Raw genomic sequence first — 23541 nt, 5'->3', positions numbered from 1 at the left:
AAGTCCACATCAAGCTGTCTTTATTGTGATGGAATAGGCCATTACAAAAGAGAGTGTCCAAAGCTAAAGGAAGATCAGAAGAACGGAACAGTCGTTCTATCTTCAGGTATTTTCGTTATAGACTGTACACTTGTTAATTCAACTTTGTGGGTATTAGATACAGGTTGTGGCTCACACTTATGTTCCAATTCACAGGGACTAAGAAGAAGTAGAAAGTTAAGCAAGGGTGAAGTCGACCTACGAGTGGGAAATGGAGCACGGATTGCTGCATTAGCTGTAGGAACTTATTATTTGTCGTTGCCCTCTGGGCTAGTATTAGAACTGGAAGAGTGTTTCCATGTTCCAAGTCTTACTAAAAACATCATTTCTATTTCTTGCTTAGATGCTAAGGGATTTTCCTTTTAATAAAAGACAATAGTTGTTCGTTTTATTTTAAAGAGATGTTTTATGGATCTGCTAGATTAGTCAATGGACTTTATTTATTAGATCACGACAAACAAGTTTATAACATATATACCAAAAAGGCCAAAAAGGATGATTCAGATCTCACCTATCTGTGGAATTGTCGATTAGGCCATATTAACTTGAAACGCATGGAAAGACTTCAAAAGGAAGGAATTCTAGAACCATTTGACTTAAAGGATTATGGTAAGTGCGGATCATGTTTACTTGGCAAAATGACAAAACAACCTTTCTCTAAAGTTGGAGAAAGAGCAACTGAACTATTGGGTTTAATCCATACAGATGTATGTGGACCAATGAGTACAATTTCTAGGGGTGGTTTCAGCTACTTTATCACTTTCACTGATGACTTCAGTAGATATGGTTATGTCTACCTAATGAAGCATAAGTCTGAATCCTTTGACAAATTCAAGGAATTTCAGAGTGAAGTAGAGAATCAATTAGGCAAGAATATTAAGGCATTGCGGTCTGATAGATGCGGTGAATATCTGAGCAAAGAATGTGGAATTCTATTAGAATTGACTCCTCCTGGAACACCACAATGGAACGGTGTGTCGGAACGGAGGAACAGAACCTTGCTAGACATGGTTAGATAAATGATGGGCCAGGCCGAACTTCCAATAGAATTTTGGGGACATGCACTAAGTACAGCCGCACTCACTATAAATAGAGCTCCGTCTAAAGCTGTTGAAAAGACTCCATATGAGTTATGGTTTGGAAAGCCTCCAAAAGTGTCTTTTCTTAAGATTTGGGGATGTGAAGTATACGTCAAACGATTAATTTCAGACAAACTTCATCCAAAATCTGACAAATGTATCCTTGTGGGCTATCCAAAGGAAACAAAGGGGTATTACTTCTACAATACATCTGAGAACAAGGTGTTTGTTGCTCGAGATGGTATCTTTTTGGAAAAGGATCACATTTCCAAAATGACAAGTGGGAGAAAAGTAGACCTCGAAGAAATTCGATTCGAACAACAAACTCTAGAGAATGCTCAAGATGACATTCAGGATGAAACTCAGAGACCTTTAGAAGTTTCTGGTGAGAATCATGGACAATCTAGAGATCTAACCCCGCGTAGATCGCAGAGATATAGATATCAACCGGAAAGGTACTTAGGTATTTTGACGAACGAGAGCTATGATGTTCTATTACTTGAAAGTGATGAATCTGCGACTTACAAACAAGCTATGACGAGCCCTAGCTGCATATTACGATTACGAAATATGGCAGATGGATGTCAAAACCGCTTTCTTAAACGGCGTTTTAACAGAAACTGTGTTTTTGACACAGCCTGAGGGTTTTGAGGATCCAAAGAATGCTAAAAAGGTATGCAAGCTAAAGAAATCAATCTACGGATTGAAGCAGGCATCCAGGAGCTGGAATATACGTTTTGATGAAGCAGTCAGTGACTTTGGTTTCATCAAGAACGCAGACGAATCTTGTGTATACAAGAAGGTCAGTGGGAGCAAAATTTCTTTTCTAGTATTATATGTCGACGACATATTACTTATCGGAAATGACATTCCTATGTTGAACTCTGTCAAGATTTAGCTTGGGAAATGTTTTTCGATGAAGGATCTAGGAGAAGCACAGTACATATTGGGCATCAAGATTTACAAAGATAGATCTAAAAAGATGATTGGACTTAGTCAAAGCACTTATATCAATAAAGTACTTGATAGGTTCAAGATGGCAGACTCCAAGCGAGGCTACCTACCCATGTCTCATGTAATGACTCTAAGCAAGACTCAGTGCCCAAAAACACTTGATGAGCGTAGACGAATGAATGGGATTCCGTATGTGTGAGGGGGTCGAAAAAGCATGAGGCTAATGCGTGACCTTGTCCCTCGTGGGTGTGACGTTTCTTTTTGTCAAATCAAGATTAATTGGATTTCTTGTGAGTTTACACCCAATTCACTAGTAATATAGGAGTCGCCATTCAGTTTTTAACGACAATGAGAAAAACTGACAAAACCCGGTTATCGTGACATAAAGGGAGTGCAATTATGTTTGACCACGACGGCCGTAGGTTCCCTTGTGATCCCTGGTGTGGGGATCTCTCAACATACACCCGCAAGGTAGAGATTGAGGGTTCGGGGGACTGTAACTACCGAGAGGAGTACTCGCTCTTCGATAACTCCAGAGACAGGATATCCTTACTAGCTCAGCATAAATAATTGAAGGGACATGCGTTAACTATTAAACTAATCTGAGTTGATTTTAACAATATGCAACATATAATACTAGATCGAACGCGATTATCTGATTTAGATTGTTTTAAGGGACCTAGCATGATAATCCAATTTCCCAACATATTATCTTTATTAGGCGTGATAGAACAATCAGATTTAATTAGTTTAAGAGTTCATAGAAGGGCGAGGAAAGCAATTAAACCATGGAAAAGGGACACATTACGACACACCCTTGAGAGGTGCGTCACGGTTCTCAGAAAACTAACCACTTTGACTTTGCTATTTCTCCTTTTATTTAACGAATCTCAAATTACGGGGCAGGATACGTTCTGTTCGATTTTTGGATCGATTGCGACAGAACGCGTGATCATTTTTGCAGCGTGAGGCTTAGGCTTAGGGGTTTAGAGTCAATACTCAGAATAATAATTGTGTGTTGTGTGTTCTTTTCACGTCGAACTTAGGGCCCTATTTATAGAAAAGAGTTCGTGGAAAGATAGAATTGTAGAACTCTAATCCACGAGGAATTAGGAAAGAATACGTCCCAGGTATTTTCAGCGCCCAGGGCTGGGCGTTGAAAATAGGGTCTGGGCCGTTTCTTTGTCAGATTAGGATTCTTAGAATCCGGAGTGTATGAGACTTTAATCGAGTCTTTTAGTTAGTATTAATTTTATGATGGAATGCATCTGGGTCCGTTACGAACTCTAGGCTCGTTAGGATTTTAATGAATACGTAACTCTTATTTTCGAATCGTATTAGGAATAGGATTCTCTCGCAATTTCTATCTCATTTAGGATTTATGTTGGAGTGCAACACCTAATTCTGACAAGTTTCTATCTTTTATGAATTGCCACTTTTAACAACTACCAATTACGGCAGTTACTATTTTTAGCAGGTTTCCATAAATAGCAGGTTTCTATAAATGGCAGGTTTCTATAAATAGCAGGTTTCGGGTGAAATGAAAAGGGGAATTGAGATTCGTTATTTTTATAGGAGATGCGTTGTCAAGTGGAGATTTATGTTCTCATCATCGAACCTTCCCTTTCGGGAATGGGGACAAAAGTAGGTGTCTACAGTTAGCCCCCACTTTGACTGAGTCTTGGAGTAAGACGATGGTCAAAGTATTAGACGGAGTGCGTCACACAAGCCATGGTGACCTGCTTTTGCGAGGGTCTCACGAGCCCCCGAGTGATAACATTTGACTTAAGGGTCATCACTTGAAGTATCGACATATCCCTCACGTGTCATTGGGATTTGTCAACGGATAGTATAGAAACTCCCTCACTTTGTCATTGGAAGTATCTAAAGAGGCGTAGGAACTCCCTTACTTTGTCATTGGGAGTAGCTACAAATGTTTTCGAAATTAAAGCTATAAAGTGTAATTGGGCCTGGCCAAGCCCAACCACGAGGTAAAAATGTTTTTAAAGATTCTCATTTTCAGGGCTAGCTAAATGAGAAAACCCCCTTGTTTTTATGGGACGTAAAACGAAGGAAAATCCAGCACATCGCTCTTTTTTGGAAAAACGGAAAACCAATCCTTTAATTTTTGGAAAAAGGGAAAATCCGAAAAAGTTATCGCTGCAGCGACTAAGGACCTGCGCGGTTAGTGACGCAGACCCCGCCAGCTGAAGATGGCGAGCCTGTCCGCTGAGGGTGGACGCCCCGTCCGATAGAAGTGGACGAATCTGTTTTGGTGTTTTGAAAATAAGGACCTACGCGGTTTGTGACGTAGACCCCGCCGGCTGAAGATGGCGAACCTGTCCACTAAGGGTGGACACCCCGTCCGATAGAAGTGGACGAATCTATTTTGAAATTTGTTTGTGCTTTTTGAAAATAAGGACATACGTGGTTTGTGACGTAGACCCCGCCGGCTGAAGATGGCGAGCCTATTTTGAATTTGAAGACTTTATTTTTCGAAAACTGAGGACCTGCGCGGCTAGTGACGCAGACCCCGCCCGTTGAAGGTGGGCGAGCCCATTTTGAATTTCTTACTTTCTTTTCATTTTGCCTATGTAGAAGGGCTTTTTGTGTTTACAACCTGTTGGTGGGTCGCAATATTTCCTGATTAAGTGTGTCCTATAAGTGGGCCCACACTGTGTATATTATTGTTAACGATATATTTTTTTTAAATACCGTTTTTTTTAGATTATCCAAACACGGGACTGTGTATAGCGTAGTCCGGGAGCATGATTTTAACCTTGCACACTCTTCGTTGGAGTATATATTTTTACGCGAGCCCCCAAGCAATTGGGCTCGTCAGTCATTTTTGCCAAGAGAGGTACGTAGCTTATACCGTCTTTTAATCATGTCTGGGGTCATGCTCGTATGTGCGAGTGATCTTTATAGTGGCATGCTATTTTGACGAAGTCGTGGAGTGCGACTTCAGTTTCCGGGCGACAAAGTTTATTTTCCAATAATATTCGGTTTAGCTTGGCCCGGATTAATCTTTTGACAAACAAACATTTTTCATTTTTGAGAAACCAACGACTTAACAATATATATATTTTTTTTGGTGTTTCGAAGAATGACCTTGATATTTATTTTGCTCATATTTGTTTTGAAAAGTGTACACATATATTCCTTGAGACGAGTCTAAGTTTTGACCAAGTTTTAACATTTATTTTTGATATTTGGGTGCTAAAGGTGCTTTTGGGCTTGATCTTAATTGCAATAGGGCCTCGCGTCTAGCGACACGGTTTTAAGTCCTTTCCTGTTCCGCGTTTTATGAAATCTGGGCCTTGGGCTGCATATTCAGCGCCCAAGGCAGGGCGTTAATTATTTCGGCGCCCAGCCGTGGGCGCTGAAAGTCCTCTCCTGGCGATTTTTGGTTTTCGGATTTCTTTACGCGTTTCCGAATGGGATCAGGATGTCACTTGATGTCTTCAGCTATATATAGGGGCTAGATACGTCCCTATTTTCTATCACTCTCAATTTCCTTCTCTCTTGTAGTTGCTTAGCTTTAATTCCTCCTTGCTTTTGTCATGTCGATTCCTCCCTTCTCACTCCAACGAGCTGTCAGGCGTTGGCTACGAGCCCTTACTCCTACAGAAAAGGCTTTATTGAAAGAATACCACTTAGAGGCACTTTTAGGCTTACAACAAATTAATATTGATTATAACTTTCTGCATGCAGCCCTAAGCTTTTGGGATTCCGATCATCATGTTTTTGTCTTTCGGGGCAACGAAATATGTCCTTTGCCAGATGAATTTGCCGAGATCCTTGGTTATCCTACTAATGCTACTCCTGCCACCCCTGGCACTATTGAAGAGGGTAAAACAACCATAGGGGCTTTCTTAGGGCTAGATGCTAACATGCTTGCTGAGATTGTTGTAGTGTAGACACCTACTTTTGTCCCCATTCCCGAAAGGGAAGGTTCGATGATGAAAACATAAATCTCCACTCGACAACGCATCTCCTATAAAAATAACGAATCTCAATTCCCCTTTTCATTTCACCCGAAACCTGCTATTTATGGAAACCTGCTAAAAATAGTAACTGCCGTAATGGGTAGTTGTTAAAAGTGGCAAGTCATAAAAGATAGAAACCTGTCAGAATTAGGTGTTGCACTCCAACATAAATCCTAAATGAGATAGAAATTGCGAGAGAATCCTATTCCTAATACGATTCGAAAATAAGAGTTACGTATTGATCGAAATCCTAACGAGCCTAGAGTTCGTAACGGGCCCAGACACATTCCGTCATAAAAATAATACGCACTAAAAGACTCGATTAAGTCTCATACACTCCGGATTCTAAGAGTCCGAATCTGACAAAGAAACGGCCCAAACAGCAATTTCAACGCCCAGCCCTGGGCGCTGAAATTGCCTGGATCCTATTTTCAACGCCCAGAGCTGGGCGCCGAAATCTTCGACGCCCAGGCCTGGGCGATGAAAATACCTGGTACGTGTTTTTTCCTAATTCCTCGTGGATTAGAGTTCTGCAATTCTATCTTTCCATGAACTCTTTTCTATAAATATAGCCCATGTTCGACGTGAAAAAAAGAAAAAAGTCACAATTCATATTCTGAGTATTGATTCCAACCCCTAGCCTAAGCCTCACGCTGCGAAATTGCTCACGCGTTCTGTCGCAATCGATCCATAAATCGAACAGAACGTATCCTGTCCCATAATTTGAGATTCGTTAAATAAAAAGGAGAAATAGCAAAGTCAAAGTAGTTAGTTTTCTGAGAACCGTGACGCACCTCTCAAGGGTGCGTCGTAATGTGTCCCTTTTCTATGATTTAATTTCTTTCCTCGCCCTTTTCATGAACTGTTAAACTAACTAAATCTGATTGTTCTATCACGCTTAATAAATATAATATTTTTGGGAAATGGGATTATCATGCTAGGCCCCTTAATGCTATTTAAATCAGATAATCGCGATCGATCTTGTATTATATGTTGCATATTGCTAAAATCAACTCAGATTAGTTTAATAGTTAACGCATGTCCCTTCAATTATTTATGCTGAGCTAGTAAGGATATGCTGCCTCTGGAGTTATCGAAGAGCGAGTACTCCTCTCGGTAGTTACATTCCCCCGAACCCTCAATCTCTACCCTGCGGGTGTACGTTGAGCGATCCCCACCACCAGGGATCACAAGGGAACCTACGGCCGTCGTGGTCAAACATAATTGCACTCCCTTTATGTCACGATAACCGGGTTTTGTCAGTTTTTCTCATTGTCGTTAAAAACTGAATGGCGACTCCTATATTACTAGTCAATTGGGTGTAAACTCACAGGAAATCCAATTACACTTGATTGAATAAAAAGAATCGTCACACCCACGAGGGACGAGGTCACGCATTAGCCTCGTGCTTTTTCGACCCCCTCACAGTGGCGACTCCACTGGGGATAGTGAAGGAAATACTCGTGCCTGTAGGTAATCAAAATAGCCGAAGGGTGAAACGATCCTACCCCGCGTTTATTTCCCAATCAAGTTGGGACGACCTGAAAATCAGCATATTAATGTGAACGGACATAACCGCATAACGAATCTTGGCTCCCTTGGTGTTTCATCTTGGGAGTTGGGACTAAGGATACCCATCGCCAACCGGGGGGTGCATACGCTTCGAATGTTGTCCACTCGGCACTTTCGCTAGTAGTACACCCGTCCCAAACCCAATCGCTCGCCCATTAGGTCCCTCTCGCCTGCATGCCCCCTTGGCTTGCACTTGCGGGTTGGCCTCTTGAGCGAAATTCGTCTGCTGAAGACAGTACCTCGACCGGGGCATGTGTTGGATCTACGATAGAAGCGGTACCAAGCCAGGCGCAAATAACTACCCATAGAAGCCTATCATAAACTACATGACATATTATTATTGCCTCATGATGGAATGTTAGTTATGTGTAGCGAAATATATGATTGTGTGTGACAAACTATCCTAGAAAAAACCAACGACCTTAAAAACTGCCCAAACATTCATAAACCAATTTGCCAAAGAGTTATACCGAAATACGTGTTCCGCAAACCCGAATGATCGCCACAAAAATAAGCGACGCTCGGGATGGCCTGTAGCGAATCCCACAAACGTTGCACAACGCGTAAAGGACGTTATTAGGCAAGCACGCAAATCGAAGTCGCATAAACAAAAGTAGACGCAAACAGAAACGAGAACCAGCCAGGGACGCATTTTCAACGCCCCTGGCTGGGCGCCAGAATTTCTCACGCCCTAAGCTGGGCGGTGAAGTTGCTGCTTGGCCTTCTGGTCAGGCGCAGCAGCCTCGGTGCCCGCGAAAAAGAAAACACGTAGCAAAAAAACCGTTCGTAAAAAAAAAAATTGCTGCGAGGGCGTAAGAAAAGCACTCGGTTCTAAAAGCAACTCATAAAAAAGAATAACTCTTTGCGTCGTTGTTAGGCCTCCTACAACGACAATGCTCGACATCAAAACCGAACATGCTAATAATTATGAATGTCACATGGGCAAAGTATTCAAAAATAATGTTCAAAAGAAGTTTTTAAAAAATAATGTTCGAATAAAAAGTAAATCCGAGTCTAGACTAGGCTATGCCAAAGTACAATCTGAATCCTAAAGTCTTAGTTGTCTTATCCATAGAATCGGTCCTAATGCTTTGTGTCGTTCTGCAAGTTAAAAGGTTAAACCATATTGAGTCTCCCTTCCTAACATTTAAATCAATAAGCACCCATATGTAATTGTCATCCCTTGCCAAGAATCTACGGTCTCAATACTCTCTCCCACCAATAAAAATAATATATTATAGTATTTGCAAAATGGAAACAGTCACATTCTGAAAATCATTCCCCCATAGTCGCACAACCCCCAAAGTGAACCTAAGGTGCCAATACCATTGGCAAGAAAAATTAATGGCCTCAAGGCTTATGATCACATTGGGTCACGACTATCATAGTCCTCTCGAGCCACTCGCTCCTTTAAATACTCCTAAGTACGGACTAAAAGATTTTCCACGAATGCCACATGACGAACCATGAAAATACCCAAATCGGCATGCCACAAGGCTACCATTGGGGTAAAGCAATACACACTAAGAAGGAAGCCGCACTAATGATTCTAGTCTTGTAAAAATAAAAATTCGATCTCCCCAATTAATTACCTTGCCAACATTAAGCAAAATGGCGCATGACAAATGAACACCCAAGGGTTAAAATCTAAAGTGTCAACCAACAAAAGTTATGGTCCAATTAGCCTAAGTCTGAGAGTCGCTTGGTCAAGTGTTATAGGTTTACGCCACACCATTATTTGAGTCTAGTCCACCTCCTTGTATTCATACACGGGTTATAATCAGAAAAATTAATGAAAGTTCGAGTCTAAATCACAACTTCCAATTAAATCCCAGAAACTGGAGTCTGAAAAGAAACAAAAAAAAAATTATTTTCGATGTAATTCTTTCGTTAAATTTCAATAAGGTAAAAATAACATTTTGAATCTACGCTATTTGCACGTTCTAAGAAACGACTAAATACGCTTGCAAAGTAGGACAATTTAAAGGTCCGCCCTAGGCCTGCTAAAATTAAAGGTCCACTATAGGCCTACCAAACGAGGCTCACTCAGTCTCGCCTCGTGACTCTAAGACCACAACCATCTACCTCTTAGCCCAAATAAAAAAATTTGAAGGATTTATGTTAGGGAGAAATCCCAAGCAAAAAGAAAAAAGAGAAAGAGAAAGAGAAAAGGGAGAGCGAAAAGGGCGAGCCATGAAATACTTAGCCCGTACCTCCCAAACCGCGAAATTTACCCAAGTAAACGGAGGAAAAGAATTGAGTCAACCAATCCAAATCATAAAGTTCTACGATGTCTACCTTTTCCAATCCTTATGTTCTTAGACGCCTTCGCTCTGGGGCCCCTGTTCAGCTCATTTAACCCATCCATGTTCTCATTGCCATAACCCAAGAAACCATTACCTCGACTCTTGTTCCTGAACTTGTTGTCAACTTCAAACCACACACGGTCATTGACACGTGCGTCATACCCGTTATTTCCAAAGCACAAACCTGCTCTTGCATAACCATTAGCATAATGACCATATAACTTGTATAGATACATCCTGTTGATATACCCTTGAGCCGTCCCCATGCTACTCATTGACATTGGTTGATTTAAACTCATGACACTAGTTCGAGGCTGCAAATTGTGAGCCCTAGTAAATATAATCCTCATGCTTGACCAATACCTATACAAATTATCCTATCTCATCCAACCCATCTTTCAAACCGTCTTGAGTCACGAATATAAAAAAAAAAAAAAGACAAATGAAAACTACAAAAAATGTAAATAAAACAAAAGCAAACTTTGCAAAGCGCCTCTAAAGTTAGTCTAAAAAGGAAAAGAAGCATCTAGCGCACCAAAAAAGATCATCCCAGAAGTCATTTTCAGCGCCCATAGCTGGGCGCCGAAATCTTTAACGCCCCAGCCTGGGCGCTGAATCTCTCTGCTTGCTAAAATTTGTCCAGAAGTGCTCGTCATTTTATCCGCACATACACGGAACAATAACGAACACTTGGGGGGTACAGTACGTATTCAGATATACGTACCACCAAAGAAATACATGTACTCAATCAAAAAAAATATAAAACAAACAAATTTTTGGCTTACGGCAAGGCAGCAGATTAAAATAATAATAAACTTCACTTATTCTACCGTTTCAAATAATATGTTTCCACCTCAGAACATACTTATCGAATTCGGCATTCTAAGAAACCATTTTCTAGGCTAAGAACTACGCAAGACCTGATTCCAAATTAAATCTATTTAAGGCGGATACGTAGGTAATCCATGATTCGGTCCAACTAATTTTCAAAAATATTAAAGCCTATAAAATAACAAGAATAAAAAATAGAAGTCCCTTATTGAAATTTAATTACTTGCAATCCAAGTCGAAAGAAAAATTTAAGTCAAAGAAAGAATCCAAGTCGTCAAGATGCCAAAATGAGCACACATCGAAAAATAATAAGGGTACGTACCCTTGCCAGAAAGAGCACTCACACTCCTAGGCACCTAGCCAAGACTCAAAAGATCGCTTTGCCTCAATTAAGTGGGGGCTAGCGTAAGCGTCCATGACCTCTAAAGTACTCGACTTGACCCTCCCTAAAGAGAACTAACTCACTTAAAGACTTTCTTTCACCACTAGACATGGTCGTTCGCTTAAAGACCTTCTTTCACCACTAGACACAGTCATGATCGCCAACAAGTAGTAAAGGCAGTAAGCTTGCAATAAAGAGAATTGTTCTACGGCATTGCCCCATCGTTCCTTCGAACTCAGGGCACCCGTTCATGGTAATTCAAATGCTTGCGAATCCCCTTTGAAAAAAAAAACAGACATTGCCAATAGGACTTGGCACTTAACCAAGGCTCACCCTACTCAGACATATGACACGGGCATTTAAAATCGAAATCTAAAAGCATCATTAATGGGAAGACATAATAGCAACTGGGGGCTAAAAAAATTGAAATGGAAGAGCTGGGGAAAGAACTAAGTATACCTTGACCTTTTGTGCAGATATACACCAAGTAAATCTGAGTCGATTTGAAAACGGTTGATATTCCCGCAATTCTGGAAAAGATGGCCTTAAAAGCCTAAAGCATATGCCAAACGGGCACAAGTATATCTTGACGCCTGCACCCCGGCTTCCAGCAAATCCTTAGACAGCATTCCAAAAATCGTAACAGTATTTTGATTCACTCATGTAATCCTTTACGAACCCTTCTATAAGTCAACTTACCTAGGACACCTCGGGTTGTACACAGTAGGACTCGGATTTTAAATAATTTTCAAATGGTTTTCAAAGACTTCTTCGAACATAATAAAGTGTCGTTGGTTTAAGTTAAGTATGCGTTTATCTCAATGTTGCAAGTGAGTCAAAAAGATTTCTAAATATGATTATGGGTGAATAAAGGCACCTAGCTTTTGGTCAAGGCACACTTCAACATGTGACTACCTTGACCATGGCAATGTCGCACAAATACGACATTTACAAGAGAAGCAGCAGATCACTACTCGAATGTACCTCGCACTAAACGAGTCTAGTTCAAACTATTCATGATCCATGTCACCATGAATGCATAAAGACGTATGCAAAGCATTATAGCACCAGGCCAATCCCGTAGCTACAATTGGGGGCTTGAGAAAAACACTCTAAGAATGCTCGAAATGACGATTTCATCGCAAATTCTCGACGCTAATGCTATACACACGTCATAGGGGCACAATCCTAAGCTTTAATCGTGTTAAACGAACCTTAGAATGGCTACAACCCCTCCCAAATTCTAAAGCACTACTTAGAATATATGAAGTCACCCCACTAACAAGGGTAACTGAAAATCGCGAGTCACCAACACTCCGATCAAACTACTGCACATAACGCTCGCCCTACAAGCGCCCGTTACACAGTCTACCTCGTTCCAAAGCAAAAGCGAAAGAAAAAAATCAAGGATAAGAACTGTCAAAATTCTGCCCAAAAATCATTTTCAACGCCCAGATCTGGGCGCCGATATCTTTAACGCCCCAGCCTGGGCGCTGAATCTTTCTGCTTGTCAAATTTCGCCCAGATATAAAAACAAGAAATAAACATCTATGAATCCTCCCATCGAACGAAGTAATAAGCCGTGCAAACCCACGCGAAAGGTGCTACGTTCGAGCACCTGAACGAGGCGTGAAGAAGTACTCCAATGCAATGATATCCCAACACCTGGAGAAATGTTCTAATACATGTTGTTAGGCCACACAAGCCTACGTCGCACCACAAGTTCAGCCATCCCACGGTGCAAGTCTAAAAAACGAGAGTAAGGCATATCGCACTAATGCGGGCACGACCAAGAGTAAGAGGCAAAGACTACTTATCGCCCAAATACAAGCTCACGACTTCTACATTAAGGATTAAAGGTAGCAAAATATTACCTACCACGGAAGGGATAGCTCGCACCTACACGAGCGGAACCCCAAGGCATCTTTCTCGAAAGAACCTACAAAAATCGTACGCCAAAAGGAAGCATCCCAACATGCATACTTGGGGGCTCCAAGCTACGAAACGACCATAGCAAAATAAAAAATCTCGAAGAAAATGTTTGAACAATCGAAAGGGCACGATGTTTGAGCCCACCTCGTGAATGGGCCTGAACCCTACCAAAACTTCTAAGCAAACTATTCAAAATCAGTCATTGCTCAAAAAAATGGTTCAAGCAAACTGATTAATGGACCTTACGCAACGGCCATTCTATGAACGCTCGTTCGCACATACATATCATCATTCTAAGTATCGAACATTCACGAACGCGTTCAAAAGGAAAAATGTACAACAACAAGAGCGGTCAAAGTCTTACGCCTCAAGGTATGTTCCTTGGGCCAAATAGACTCGCCCAACTATTGCAATAACTGTACGCCTTAAGAGCAACAGTTCCTTAAAATAATCGCCCCAAAGCGACAATCACCGTAGTCCACCAATCGGCTACGGCTTCTCAAGAAAATTATCACGTTCTAAAAATAAAGAAAAAACAAAAGAGAAGAGAATACATAGAACTTCCAAGTGAAATAAACGAATGAACAAGAGGCCAACTGTGTCATCAAAAGACCAGCCCAAACAACATTTTCAACGCCCCACCTGGGCGTGAATTATTTCAACGCCCAGGCCTGGGCGCCGAAAATGAACCCAGGCTCAAAAAAAGGCCCTAACTTCTATTGGGCCCTGCCGCATCCATTTGACTCGAAAATTGCCAATTTCCTTACTGAAAGTTGCACCTCACGACTTCGTCAAAGTAGCATACCACTTCAAAGATCGCTCGCACTTACGAGCACGATCCCCAAACACGATCAAGGACATTACAAAATGCATATCCCCAAGGAACCTCTTTAACAAGAAATGACCGTCAAGCACGAATGCTTGGGGGGCTCGAAAGAAAATATATATTTCAAAAGAGAGTATGAAAAGTTAAAACAATATTCCCTGACTACGATGTACGAAGTCCCGTGTTTGGATGTCTCAAAAAAATAAAACCAGTTTACGACCTCAAGACAAAGGTCGCCGTTGGTACTTGTACGTGGTCCTCTGATCAAAGACCCAAGTAGTGGCAAAATTGAGCCGTAAAAACTAGCTCAAAACCATGAAAAAAGATGACCACAAAACAATGGTCCGTCTAAGCACGTTGTCAACCCACGTTCAGGTTACAACTAAATCCGAGCATCCCTCGAAAGAATACGCTCCTGCGAGAATGAATAAGAAAAGAAATTCTCAAAAGAAATCACGATGAACAAAAACAATAGGAACTTGCCCATTTTCAGCGGGCAAGACTGCGTCACTAACCGCGCAGGTCCTTAGTCGCTGCAGCGGTAACTTTTTTTGGTTTTCCTTTTTTCCCAAAAACGATGTGAGTAGCCTTTGGTTTTCCGTTTTTCCCAAAAACGATGTGAGTAGCCTTTGGTTTTCCGTTTTTCCCAAAAATGATGTGAGTAGCCTTTGGTTTTCCGTTTTTCCCAAAAACGATGTGAGTAGCCTTTGGTTTTCCGTTTTTCCCAAAAACGATGTGAGTAGCTTTTGGTTTTCCGTTTTTTCCCAAAAACGATGTGAGTAGCCTTTGGTTTTCCGTTTTTCCCAAAAATGATGTGAGTAGCTTTTGGTTTTCCGTTTTTTTTCCAAAAAAGAGCGATGTGAGTAGTTATTGGTTTTCCGTTTTTTCAAAAAAAGAGCGATGTGAGTAGTTTTTCCTTTTTCCCAAAATTAAAGTATTGGTTTTCCGTTTTTTCCAAAAAAGAACGATGTGCTGGATTTTCCTTCGTTTTACAAGGGGGTTTTCTCGTTTAGCTAACCCTGAAAATGAGAATCTTTAAAAATATTTTTACCTCGTGATTGGGCTTGGCCAGGCTCAATTACACTTTATAGCTTTGATTTCAAAAACATCTGTAGCTACTCCCAATGACAAAGTGAGGGAGTTTCTACGCATCTTTAGATACTTCCAATGACAAAGTGAGGGAGTTTCTATACTATCAGTTGACAAATCCCAATGACACGTGAGGGATATGTCGACACTTCAAGTGATGACCCTTAAGTCAAATGTTATCACTCGGGGGCTCGTGAGACCCTCGCAAAACAGGTCACATACACCATGGCTTGTGTGACGCACTCCGTCTAATACTTTGACCATCGTCTTACTCCAAGACTCAGTCAAAGTGGGGGCTAACTGTAGACACCTACTTTTGTCCCCATTCCCGAAAGGGAAGGTTCGATGATGAAAACATAAATCTCCACTTGACAACGCATCTCCTATAAAAATAACGAATCTCAATTCCCCTTTTCATTTCACCCGAAACCTGCTATTTATGGAAACCTGCTAAAAATAGTAAATGCCGTAATGGGTAGTTGATAAAAGTGGCAAGTCATAAAAGATAGAAACCTGTCAGAATTAGGTGTTGCACTCCAACATAAATCCTAAATGAGATAGAAATTGCGAGAGAATCCTATTCCTAATACGATTCGACAATAAGAGTTACGTATTGATCGAAATCCTAACGAGTCTAGAGTTCGTAACGGGCCCAGACGCATTCCGTCATAAAAATAATACGCACTAAAAGACTCGATTAAGTCTCATACACTCCGGATTATAAGAGTCCGAATCTGACAAAGAAACGGCCCAAACAGCAATTTCAACGCCCAGCCCTGGGCGCTGAAATTGCCTGGATCCTATTTTCAACGCCCAGAGCTGGGCGCCGAAATCTTCGTTGCCCAGGCCTGGGCGCTGAAAATACCTGGTACGTGTTTTTTCCTAATTCCTCGTGGATTAAAGTTCTGCAATTCTATCTTTCCACGAACTCTTTTCTATAAATATAGCCCATGTTCGACGTGAAAAAAAGAAAAAAGACACAATTCATATTCTGAGTATTGACTCCAACCCCTAGCCTAAGCCTCACGCTGCCAAATTGTTCACGCGTTCTGTCGCAATCGATCCATAAATCGAACAGAACGTATCCTATCCCATAATTTGAGATTCGTTAAATAAAAAGGAGAAATAGCAAAGTCAAAGTGGTTAGTTTTCTGAGAACCGTGACGCACCTCTCAAGGGTGCGTCGTAATGTGTCCCTTTTCTATGATTTAATTGCTTTCCTCGCCCTTTTTATGAACTGTTAAACTAACTAAATATGATTGTTCTATCACGCTTAATAAATATAATATTTTTGGGAAATGGGATTATCATGCTAGGTCCCTTAATGCTATTTAAATCAGATAATCGCGATCGATCTTGTATTATATGTTGCATATTGCTAAAATCAACTCAGATTAGTTTAATAGTTAACGCATGTCCCTTCAATTATTTATGCTGAGCTAGTAAGGATATCCTGCCTCTGGAGTTATCGAAGAGCGAGTACTCCTCTCGGTAGTTACAGTCCCCGAACCCTCAATCTCTACCCTGCGGGTGTACGTTGAGCGATCCCCACCACCAGGGATCACAAGGGAACCTACGGCCGTCGTGGTCAAACATAATTGCACTCCCTTTATGTCACGATAACCGGGTTTTGTCAGTTTTTCTCATTGTCGTTAAAAACTGAATGGCGACTCCTATATTACTAGTCAATTGGGTGTAAACTCACAGGAAATCCAATTACACTTGATTGAATAAAAAGAATCGTCACACCCACGAGGGACGAGGTCACGCATTAGCCTCGTGCTTTTTCGACCCCCTCACATGTAGGTGATGAGGTTAATTTGGCAAAGCTTGTAAAACATCATTTCAGACCTAGTAATAATATGACCGAACAAAAATTGAACATTCGAGCCCTTGTATTTTGCTTGTTGAATCATTATTTGCTGTCGAATAACAATGGTGAGTTCGGTGACATAAGGTTGATCCCCTTGATTAGCCAGATGGAAAGTTGCTATTCTATCATACCGTTGGTTGTTGCCGAGACTTTGCTGAGTACGGATGAGCTGAAGAAGGATGCCAAATCTGAATATTTTAAGGGGAGCCCCCTATTACTGTAGGTAATCGATCTTTTCCTTGCGCACCTTTTTTTTTGCATTCTTTTTTACTCGTCCTGCCTAGAGCTGAGTTTCAGCGCCCAGGGCTGGGCATTAGAATTTTCGGCGCCTAGTCCTGGGCGTTGAAACTGCGCCCTAGACTTCGTTTGTTTATTTATTATTTTTTAATCATATCGTACCCGTTTTTTGCAGATTTGGCTCATGGAACGACTTAGGCTCTTAGAAATTCCTGCCGATCCTAAACACTATCGCCCTATAGCCTTGGGTAACCGGAAGTGTTTGCACCGAGGCCAGGACGAGGCCGAGTGGACCTCCTTTCTTACTCATGATATCTGTTCTATTAAGTGGGTGGTACCGTGGTGGGTTTTGACTACTATGACGGGGGGTTCTGATGTATCGGTTTATGTTTCTTTGTTGGGGCTATCCCGACCTATTTATATCTTTCCTTACCGAGTCATGCGTCAATACGGCTTAAGACAGACTATCCCCTTTTCTGATACGGTACCACCTAAAGTAGCGGCCTTTTCACAAGCACGGGTTCAAGCATGGGCTAAGTATTATGATGGTCTCCCGCGTTGGGCCGTAACTACAAATGGCTTTGTGGGTCTTTCTGAAAACTATAAGTTGTGGATGAGCTCCGATGATAAAGCTGTGAGGACTGAGGCTCGAAATGGGGAGCCGGCTGAGCTTTTGATACCTCGTATTCGGGTTAGATATGAGGGCCGTGATTCTGCCAATCCTCGCACCCATGGTATTAAGACTGTAAAAGCTCGTCCTGGTCGAAAGCGAAAGGAAGTTCCTCCCCGTTCCAGTTCTAGGCCTAAGAAGATGCCTAACATGAAGGGGCCTACCATTTCTAAAAGAAATGCAGGCTCTCGCGGAGATCGTCGCCGGAACAATGTATGGGTCCGGAAGGCTCAGCCACCTGTAGAAACAGTGACTAATCTAGTTGATGTTGATAATCCTTCTCCCACCATTGTCTGTGCCCTTGAGGCTGAGCAGGCTGTAACTGTTCAAACTGGGAATGTTTCTGAAGCCTCGGCATCTTTGGAAGTTAGTATCCAGGAGCCGGTTCTTATGGAGATTGATATAGGGGCAGTGCAGAGACCTGTGGGGGTGGACCCTGCGAACATTGCCCTCTACAAGACTTTATTTGATGATCCGGAAGAACTAGAGTAGTGTAGTTCTTGCTAGGGTGTAGGTGCCCTTTATTTATTTCAGTTGTGTTTGTTTTTCATTCCTAGCACTTTTGTTTTCCTTCTTATTATTTTTTAATAAAGTCGTATTTTATTATTATATTTTTTACTTTCGTTTTTGCTTCTCCCCTTTTTTTTATATGTCTAACACTTTTGCACAATGTATATATATTTTGCTATTTTAATTGGACCGAATCCATAAATAGGATTGCCTACGTATCTTTGTTAGAATCAGGTCGCGCGTAGTTCTAGCTAGAATAAATTTTAGGATGCCGGATCTTAATAGATATGCCCTGAGGTGGAAACATTTTATTTAATCGGTCAAATGAGTGAAGTATCGTCATTATTTTCGTCTGCTGTTTTTTTTTTTTGCCGTAAGCCGTGTATAAAAATGAAATTCCATGTGTTTTTTGTACGGCTATTTTTTTGGTACGCATATCTAGATACGTGCTGTACCCCCCAAGTGTTCGTTATTTTTCCGTTATGTGCGGATAAAATGACGAACACTTTCTGGGAAGAAAAAAAAAGTTAGGCAGGGAGAGAGTTTCAACGCCCAGGGTGGGGCGTCAAAGATTTCGGCGCCCAGCACTGGGCGCTGAAAATACTTCTGGGCGGTCTTTTTTTTTGACGCTTTGCTTCACATGTTCTTGCATTTATTTCTTTTTGTTTTGTTTTGTGCTTTTGCTTTTTTACTCGTATTAAAATCAATTTTGAGGCTATTTCGAAGGCTTTTTTGACTGTTAGCGTGAGACGCATTTTTGTCCGGATTAATTTTTTCTATTCGTGACTCGAAACAGTTTTGAGAATGGGGTTAGTGTGTGGAGGATATGAAGATCTTTGTATAGGCTTTTGAGTGGGCTGAGGTGCGTGTTGATGCGGGGGGCGGTGTCTATTTTTTATGAGTTTTTTCTTGAGCAACATTTGTATTGTTTGAATTTGATTTCCTTTTGATTTCTTTGGGTTGCATGGGTTAGACCCTCATGTTTTGGTAATGTGGTTCTCTTTTGGGGTTTGATGAATTTCGATGTCACGATTCAAGACCGGGTGGGCCTTGTTTATTGGGACTAGAGTGGGCCGCCTCTTTACAAGTATGTTTGGTGCTTATTTAGTGTTAGAAGTAAAGTTTTTAGGAGGAATATTACGCCTTTATTAATTCGGAAAGTAAGGAAAACACATTGGAATAAAATTAACCTATATTCTAAGGGGTCTTAGGACCATCTAAAGCCTTTATTTTTTCTACCAATCTAAAGAACTACTAGGCGCTTTTTACTATGGTGCTCTATATGGCTCAAGCCTTGGGTTTAGTCTCGTAAAACTTTGGTCCTTCACCGGTACTCATCTTGAATTCTATTCCTTTTGCGTTGACCCACTGATATGTCTTCACCCATCCGTTCTCGATCTCTTCTAGTGTTGATGCAGGAGAGATTAACCGGGTTGGATCGAAACCTTCATCTTGTAAAGCTAGGGTAGTCATCACAGTCTCGTCCTCCATAGGCCTCGATTCGTTAAACAATGTCCATAGAGCCTGGTTGTCCAATATTTCAGCTGTTTTGGTCTTGGTGAGGTGGGGTGCCTCACCCAAGGTGTGGAAGTCATGGAAAATTTCATATCCGGGTTTTAGCAAGCCATCCTGAACGAAGGGTTCAGGGAAATCACAGCATGGGTGTTCTTCTTCTTCCCGAATGAACATCCCGTTAAGGGTCCTTTGATATGGGGGAAGGAGGGTGGTTTGTTTGGACTTGTTGAGGCGTAGCCTAGACAGACAGTCAGCAATATCTTCCTCCGTTGGTTCATAGCCTAAGCCAAAGGGAGTAGATTTGTTGGGTAAAGGATGGAATGTGCATTCCTTCTTCCTTATGCCCAATGGGGTTCCTGGGAAATAACCTTGAGCTAACAGCATTCTAGGGACGACTCGGGATGCGCGCGGGTCTAGGAATGTTGGATCATAATCTTCGACGAACTGGATTGCTTCATCCATTTGAAACCCATAAAGGTCGTCTGCAGTTTCGGTCGTTCCAACCATAGTACAATTGACGTCGAGGGGAGGGGCGCGGATTTCCAGTATTACCCCATTATGGTTAAGTTTAACCATTTGGTGCAAGGTAGAAGCCACACCTCCCAAGTCATAGAGCCAAGGTCGCCCCAAGAGGAGGTTGAAAGTGGGCTTGATGTCGATTATTTGAAACTCTGTGGTGCGTGCCACAGGCCCGGTTTGTATGGTAAGGTTGATTTTTCCCAACACAGGCCTTCGAGAGTTATCATAGGCTCGTACCCCTTGCGTGGAGGTTTGGAAGTCATCGTTTCCTAGCCCCAAGCAATGGGCGGTTCGTAATGGGCAAACGTTAACCGCTGAACAGTTATCTACGAGCTCTAGGGGGATGTTTTGTCCTTTGCATCCGACCACTAGATAGAGGGCTTTATTATGAGCACCCCCCTCCTTGGGCAAGTCTTTGTCAGTGAAAACTATGGCCTTTTCTCCAGCATCTCTCGTGACGTGGCTAACCAATGAGTCAGGTGTGATATCTGTAGGTACCGAGATGAGGTCAAGTGAGCGGATAAGCTTTTCGCGATGTTCCTTTGAAGTACACATGAGGTCCCAGATGGTAATCTCGGCCTTGGTTCTTTTTAGCTGCTTCAAGAGAGGATTTTCAATGACTTCCGCGACGGTGGTGTGCCGTCCATTCTCAGGAGTTTGTCTGACTGGGATATCGTCCATAGGAGGTGGGCGAATATCCGATTGATATATCCTTCCGGATCGGGTGAGGTTGTCAACTTCGGGTTCCTGAGGGGTGGTGCCAATGAGAGCATACCCGGGCCAAGTTTCAGTAAAGAGGTCATGGCCCGAGACTTGAGACAGGTAGATATCTTCAGCATCATCATCCCACACACCGCACACTTCTCTCTCGATTCGATCCATAGGGACCACAGCGAGTGGTGCACCTTGAGGTGTAATATACACCGTAGGGTCGAAGTTCTCATTTTCTGGTTGGTCGAGAGAGAGGTGACAAGAGCCGAGTGGGCTTTTGTTGTTGTTGGGTTTTCCAACGTTAGGGAGCGGTATCACTTCATCCTCTATCATGTCCTGGATCGTATGTTTTAGGCCCCAACATTTTTCAGTACCTTCGACCCAATATTTGTTCTTGACAGAAGGGTCACGGGTGGGGCCTATAGGCCTTAACTTTCCTTGATGGGTTAGTCTTTCAAAGACTTGTACCAAAGTTGACCCGAGTGGGGCAAACTTTCGGTCTCGGACCCATCTTCCAGGGTTTCTTCGGGCGGGAGTCTCCTCTACGGCATGGACTTCTTGGGCTTGGGATGTGTTGCCCCTGTTGTAGGCGTTGCTTTTGTATGCGGGTTTACTTTGTATCGTTTTTGCGAGGTCATCCTCGATCTTTATTCCCACATCATAAACTCTTTTGAAAGTGTCAAGTCCCAGGTACCTAAGGTGTTGTCTGTAAGCCGGGTCCAGGTTGTCAATGAATTTTTGGACCAATTCTGTTTCGGGAGGCCTATTGATTAGCTGGGCCGCCTGGTCCCTCCATCTAGCAAAGTAGGTTGTGAAACCTTCATTTTTCTTTTGGAAGAGAACTTCCAGCTCGCGCATGGTGACTTGAAAATCCATGTTCGACGAGTATTGCTTGATGAAGACATTGACAAAGTCTTCCCAAGTGGGGAAGAGCTTAGGGTCCTGGTGGTAGTACCATTTGAGCGGCACAGGTTCCAAGGACAAAGGAAAGGCAGGTAAATACATGGACTTATCCACGCCTTTCAAGTTTATAGCATTCACAAAGCTCAATAGATGATCACGGGGATTGTCCGTGGCTTTAAACTTTGGTAAGTCAGATGAACTAAACTTTTCTGGTAGTTTGCCAGGAAAAGGTTCAGGATCAAGGGAGAAGTACTTGCTCCCCATGGTTTGCCGTAGGACCATTTTTTCAATCCTCTTCTCGTTATCGAGGTCATTTTTGGCTTGTGCAGCCGCTAAGGCTTCGTTTTCCATTTTCAGTTGGCCCATGAGTTGGGTCATTTGGGACATCTGATCTCGCAATTCTTCGATGGACATGTTTGAGGGTACGAATCGAGGTTGGGGAAGCGGAGATCCTTGAAATGAGGGATTACGGACGGAGCTTGGAGTCACTAAACCTGGTGTTGGCGATGTATCTTCGAGACGCACTAACCTTTGATTTCCCGATCGGCACCAAGTGGCAGGACCAGTCCTATGCATAAGATAAGCTAAAGTTTAGGCCCCAAGGTTTCAAGAATTACTTAGTCTAGACTTTGACTCTCTCTATTGGTTTCTTGGCTCTTTCTTTCGTTGGTACACTTTTGGTTCTTTCTTTTGGTCATTCTTTGGATTTTCGAAACACTTGCCCATTGTGACATTCATAGTTGTTGGCATGTTCGGTTTTGGTGTCGAGCATTGTCGTCGTAGGAGGCCTAACAACGACTCGAAGAGTTGTTTATATATTTTTTTAGTCGCTTTAAGAGTCGAGTGCTTTTCATACGCCCTTGCAGCAATTTTTTTACGAATGGTTTTTTTTTGCTACATATTTTTGCGCGGGCACCGAGGCTGCTGCGCCTGACCAAAAGTCCAGGCAGCAACTTCAGCGCCCAGCGTAGGGCGTGAGAAATTATGGCGCCCAGCCAGGGGCGTTGAAAATGCGTCCTTGGCTGGTTCTCGTTTTCTGTTTACGTCTATTTTTGTTTATGCGACTTTGATTTAGCGTGCTTGCCTAATAACGTCCTTACGCGTTGTGCAGCGTTTGTGGGATTCGTTACAGGCCATCCCGAATGTCGCTTATTTTCTAGCGATCGTTCGGGTTTGCGGAACACGTATTTCGGTATAATTCTTTGGCCAATTGGTTTATGAATGTTTGGGTAATTTTTAAGGTTGTTGGTTTTCTAACATTGTTTGTCACACACAATCACATATTTCGCTACACATAACTAACATTACATCATGAGGCAATAATAATATATCATGTAGTTTATGATAGGATTCTATGGGTAGTATTTGCGCCTGGCTTGGTACCGCTTCTATCGCAGATCCAACACATGCCCCGGTCGAGGAAGTGCCTTCAACAGACGAATTTCGCCCAAGAGGCCAATCACGATGTAAGCCAAGGGGGCATGCACCAATGAGAGGGACCTAGTGGGCGAGCGAATGGGTTTGGGACGGGTGTACTACTAGCGAAAGTGCCGAGTAGACAACATTCGAAGCGTATGCACCCCCCGGTTGGCGATGGGTATCCT

Source organism: Spinacia oleracea, chromosome 3, assembly GCF_020520425.1.
Source record: "Spinacia oleracea cultivar Varoflay chromosome 3, BTI_SOV_V1, whole genome shotgun sequence".
NCBI classification, from domain to species: domain Eukaryota; kingdom Viridiplantae; phylum Streptophyta; class Magnoliopsida; order Caryophyllales; family Amaranthaceae; genus Spinacia; species Spinacia oleracea.
Note: the sequence above shows the minus strand (reverse complement) of the source record.